The sequence below is a fragment of the Geospiza fortis genome, unplaced genomic scaffold (genome assembly GCF_000277835.1).
Source record: "Geospiza fortis unplaced genomic scaffold, GeoFor_1.0 scaffold1004, whole genome shotgun sequence".
Classification (NCBI taxonomy): domain Eukaryota; kingdom Metazoa; phylum Chordata; class Aves; order Passeriformes; family Thraupidae; genus Geospiza; species Geospiza fortis.
Window position 1 is genome coordinate 198187 of NW_005054693.1, and position 5996 is coordinate 204182.

General features: G+C 59.0%; 1 long non-coding RNA gene across 1 annotated transcript in view; it reads right to left on the bottom strand.

The window, feature by feature from the left end:
- Positions 1–4854: 4854 nt before the first annotated feature.
- Positions 4855–5996, bottom strand: part of LOC115949026 — a 2969-nt gene continuing 1827 nt past the window's right edge. The window contains exon 3 of the long non-coding RNA XR_004082710.1: positions 4855–5188. This is a non-coding gene — a long non-coding RNA (uncharacterized LOC115949026). The remainder of the gene's footprint in view (positions 5189–5996) is intronic.

The following is a 5996-nucleotide window of genomic DNA, read 5'->3' on the forward strand; positions in this document are numbered from 1 at the left end:
TTGGGTTTATCCCATTCCCATTTTTCCTTTTTTAGGTCTATCCGACCCCACTCCAGTTTTCCCCCTTTGGGTTTATTCCATTCCCGTTTTTCCCTCTTTGCGTTTATCTGACCCCATTCCCGCTTTTCCCCCTTTGGCTTTATCCCTTTCCTGTTTTTTCTTCTTTGGGTTTTTCCCATTCCCACTTTTCCCTCTTTGGGTTTATCCCATTCCCACTTTTCCCTTTTTGGCTTTATCCCTTTCCCGCTGTTTTTCCTTCTTCGGGTTTATCCCATTCCCACTTTTCCCCCCTTGGATTTATCTGACCTCATTTCCACTTTTCCCACTTTGGGTTTATCCCATTCCCACTTTTCCCTTTTTGGCTTTATCCCTTTCCTGTTTTTCCTTCTTCGGGTTTATCCCATTCCCACTTTTCCCCCTTTGGATTTATCCGACCCCATTTCCACTTTTCCCTCTTTGGGTTTATCCCATTCCCACTTTTCCCTTTTTGGCTTTATCCCTTTCCCGTTTTTCCTTCTTTGGGTTTATCCCATTCCCACTTTTCCCCCTTTGGATTTATCCAACCCCATTTCCACTTTTCCCTCTTTTCCCCTCTTGGCTTTATCCCTTCCCATTTCTCCTGGCCCCAAATCCTGGGATCAGTCATGACCCCAAACCCTGCGGAGCCAGGACAGGGACCTGGGGATTTGGGGGAAATTCAGGATTTGGGGGAAATTCGGGATTTGGGAGAGGTCAAAGCCGAGGGCACCCACGGGAATGGGAAGGGCCACCGGTGCATGTCCCCAACGCCTGTGCCACGTGAGTGTCCCCACGACTGGTGCCACCATGGGATTGTCCCCATAACCATCATGTGGTGCCCTTAGCGTGTCCCCGTCGCCTGTGCCATACGCAGGGTCCCTCTGCATGTCCCCAACCCCTGTCCCACATGCATGTCCCCACTGCATGTCCCCAGCACCTGTGACTGTCCCCACAGTGTGTCGCACGTGTGTCCCGTCCCCACATTGGTGTCCCCAGCACCTGTGCCTGTCCCCACAGCGTGCCACACGTGTGTCCCCAGCACCTGTGACTGTCCCCACACGTGTGTCCCCAGCACCTGTGACTGTCCCCACAGTGTGCCACACGTGTGTCCCCAGCACCTGTGACTGTCCCCACATGTGTGTCCCCAGCACCTGTGACTGTCCCCACAGCGTGTCACATGTGTGTCCCCAGCACCTGTGACTGTCCCCACAGTGTGCCACATGTGTGTCCCCAACACCCAGACAGGTTCCCACCACCTGAGTGTCCCCATGACAAGTGCCACGTGTGTCCCCACCACCTGTCCCCAACACCTGTGAATGTCCCCACAGCATGTGCTACATGCATGTCCCCACCACCTGTGCCACCTGCCTGTCCCCACCTCATGTCCCCAACACCTGGGCATGAATTCACCACCTGTCACTGTCCCCATGGGAAGTGCCACATGTGTGTCCCCAACACCTGAGTGTGTCCCCAACATGTTCCACATGTGTCCCCAACACCTGTGCATGTCCCTAACACTTGGGAGTGTCCCCACAGCACGTGCCACGTGTGTGTTCCTGTGCGCCATCCGTGTGTCCCCGCCACCTGTGCCACCTGCCTGTCCCCACCTCATGTCCCCAACACCTGGGCATGAACTCACCGCCTGCAAATGTCCCCATGGGAAGTGCCACATGTGTGTCCCCAACACGCACGCCATGTGAGTGTCCCCACCACCTGTGCATGTCCCCAACACCTGGGAGTGTCCCCATGGCATGTGCCACTTGCATGTCCCCAACACCTGAGTGTGTCCCCACCACCTGTGCCATGTGAGTGTCCCCACCTCATGTCCCCACCATCTGTGCCTGTCCCCACCACCTGGGAGCATCCCCACGGCATGTGCCACTTGCGTGTCACCACCACCTGTGCCACGTGCCTGTCCCCATCACCTGTGACTGTCCCCAACACCTGTGCCATGTGCCTGTCCCCACCACCTGGGAGCATCCCCACGGCATGTGCCACTTGCGTGTCACCACCACCTGTGCCACGTGCCTGTCCCCACCACCCATGACTGTCCCCACCACCCGTGACTGTCCCCACCACCCGTGACTGTCCCCAACACCTGTGCCATGTGCCTGTCCCCATCACCTGTGACTGTCCCCAACACCTGTGAGTGTCCCCAACACCTGTGATTGTCACCAGCATGTGCCATGTGAGTGTCCCCAACACCTTTGCATGCCACCAATACCTGTGCGTGTCTCCACCACCTGTGTGTCCCCACCACCTGTGCCACGTGCCTGTCCCCAACACCTGTGACAGTGCCCAACACCTGTGACTGTCCCCATCACCTGTGACTGTCCCCAACACCCGTGACTGCCCCCACCACCTGTGCCACGTGCCTGTCCCCATCACCTGTGACTGTTCCCATCACCCGTGACTGTCCCCATCACCTGTGACTGTCCCCAACACCTGTGAGTGTCCCCAACACCTGTGATTGTCACCAGCATGTGCCATGTGAGTGTCCCCAACACCTTTGCATGCCACCAATACCTGTGCGTGTCTCCACCACCTGTGTGTCCCCACCACCTGTGCCACGTGCCTGTCCCCAACACCTGTGACAGTGCCCAACACCTGTGACTGTCCCCATCACCTGTGACTGTCCCCAACACCCGTGACTGCCCCCACCACCTGTGCCACGTGCCTGTCCCCATCACCTGTGACTGTTCCCATCACCCGTGACTGTCCCCATCACCTGTGACTGTCCCCAACACCCGTGACTGTCCCCACCACCTGTGCCACGTGCCTGTCCCCATCACCTGTGACTGTTCCCATCACCCGTGACTGTCCCCATCACCTGTGACTGTCCCCAACACCCGTGACTGTCCCCACCACCTGTGCCACGTGCCTGTCCCCATCACCTGTGACTGTTCCCATCACCCGTGACTGTCCCCATCACCTGTGACTGTCCCCAACACCCGTGACTGTCCCCACCACCTGTGCCACGTGCCTGTCCCCATCACCTGTGACTGTTCCCATCACCCGTGACTGTCCCCATCACCTGTGACTGTCCCCAACACCCGTGACTGTCCCCACCACCTGTGCCACGTGCCTGTCCCCATCACCTGTGACTGTTCCCATCACCCGTGACTGTCCCCATCACCTGTGACTGTCCCCAACACCCGTGACTGTCCCCACCACCTGTGCCACGTGCCTGTCCCCATCACCTGGGGAGGGACACGAGCCACCCCCGAGCGGGGAAAAAGGGGAATGTTGGGAATTCTTCCCGTTTTATGTACAAAATTCCCGGCTGGGAGAGGGGACAGGGACGCCCAGGGACCTCCCCCCTCCCTGCGGTCGAAATAATTCTGGTAATTAATATCGTTAATAATGGCGATAATTAATGGCAGGGGACAGGGACCGCGGTGTCCCCACGCCCCGGGTGGCATCAGGACCCTGATCCCGGACAGGAGGAGATCCGGGATCTGGGATTCTGGGATTCTGGAATTGTGGGTGAGGCTCTGGATTGGAGCAGGGAGAGAGCCGGGAAAGGCGGGAGGAGCCGGGTCCCACCGGAGCATCCGTCCCATCCTGGGGGATGCAGGACATTCCCACCCGGAGCGTCCGTCCCACCTTGGAGCATCCATCTGTCCTGGGAGCATCCGTCCTGTCCCAGATCAGCCCTCCTGCCTTGGAGGATCCATCCATCCATCCATCCATCCATCCATCCATCCATCCATCCATCCATCCATCCACCCACCCATCATCCATCCACCCCCCTCCATCTTCCAGAGCTTCCACCCCACCTTGGAGCTTCCACCCCACCTAGAACATCCCTCCCATCCTGGAGTATCCATCCCACCTCGGATCATCCATCCTTTTCCAGAGCTTCCATCTCACCTTGGAACATCCATCCCACCTGAGGCATCCACCCCACCTTGGATCATCCATCCCATCTTGGATCATCCATCCCACCAGGATCATCCAACCCATCCTGGAGTTTCCATCCCACCCGGAGCATCCATCCCACCTTGGATGATCCATCCCGCCTTGGATCATGCATCCCAACCTGGAGCATCCATCTCATCCCAGAGCATCCATCCCACCTGGATCATCCAACCCATCCTGGAGTTTCCATCCTACATGGATCATCCATCCTACCTTGGATCATCCATCCCACCTTGGATCATCCTTTTCTGGAGCATCCATCCTACGTTGGAACATCCAGCCCACCTTTGAGCATCTATCCCACCTTGGATCATCCATCCTTTTCCAGAGCTTCCATCCCACCTTGGAACATTCATCCCACCTTGGAGCATCTATCCCACTTGGAGCACCCAGTTCACCTTAGATCATCCATTCCACCTGGAGCATCCATCTCATCCCAGAGCATCCAATACACCTGGACCATCCAACCCCATCCTGGAGCATCCATCCCGCCTGGATCATCCATCCCATGTAGCTTGGATCATCCATCCCAATCTGGAGAATCCATCCCACCTTGAATGATCCTTCCTTTTCCAGAGCTTCCATCCCACACTGGAACATCCATCCCACCTGGATCATCCATCTTACCTTGGATCATCCATCCCAAACTGGAGCATGCATCCCAACCTGGAGCATCTATCTCATCCCAGAGCTTCCATCCCACCTGGATCATCCACCCTAACTTGGAGCATCCATCCCACCTTGGATGATGTTCCTGTTCCAGAGCTTCCATCCCACCTTCGATGATCCATCCCACCTTGGATCATCCATCCTTTTCTGGATCATCCCTCCCATCCTGGAGCTTCCATCCCACCTTGGATCATCCATCCCATCCTGGACCACCCCTCCCGCCCATCCCGGCGCCTCCACCCCTCCATCCCTCCTCCGCCCCATTCCCAGCTCTCTCCGCCTCTTCCCGAGGCCAAACCCGGGAATTTTGGCTCATTCCAGGATTTCCCCAAGTCCCCCCTCAGCCAGGCCAGGCCGGGGCCACCCGGGGTGGGGACATCGGGGGGCCGGGTCCCCTCATCCCGCTGGGTCTGGCGGCTCCGCCCAGCTCCGAGGGGAGGGGACAGGTATGTCCCCAGTCCTTGTCCCGGCGGGATGGGGGGTGCGGAGCCCCTCCGGAGACGCCGTCCTTAGGAATAGGCCAATCCCTGGAGCGGCCGCGCCGGAGCGTGGAATTTGTCCGAGTCCTCGAAAGCTGGGTCTGGGCAGGGTGGGGACAGCGTCAGCCGGGGACATTGGGGACACTGGGGACATTGGGGACACTGAGGACACTGGGGACTCAGTGGGGCAGGGACGTGGGTGGCACAGGGCAGGGACATCAGGCAGGGAGTGCGGTGACACTGGGGACCCTCTGTGGGGCAGGGGGACTTGGGGTGGGTGTTGGGGACACTGGGGGCCTTGGGGACATTGGGGACACAGGGGGACAGGGAGGCGGGTGGCATGGGACAACCCCCAGGTATGGGTGTCACACGGGCAGGGACATCAGGCAGGGAGTGCAGTGACATTGGGGACCCTCTGTGGTGCAGGGGGACTCGGGGTGGGTGTTGGGGACACTGGGGACCTTGGGGACACTGGGGGACACAGCGGGACAGGCCCCAGGGTGGCACAGGGCAGCCCCAGCCACGCCCATGGGCAGGACATTGGGCAGGTCCAAGGATTACAGTGACACCAAGGTCACTCTGTGGGACAGGGACACTTGGGGGCAGATGTCAGGAACCCTGGGGACACTGGGGACAGAGAGAGACTTGGGTGGCAGAGAGCAGAGCCCTGACCACAGAGCCAGAAAGGTACAAGGGGCACGGTGACATTGGGAACCCTCCATGGGGCTGGGGACAGATGTCATGGACCTTGGGGACACTGGGGACAGAGAGGGACACGGGTGGCACAGGGCAGATCCAACTATGCCCAGGTACAGGACACAGCAGTGTGGTGACACCAGGGACCCTCCATGGGGCAGGGGCCACCTGGGGACAGTGGGGACAGAGAGGGACACGGGTGGCACAGGGCAG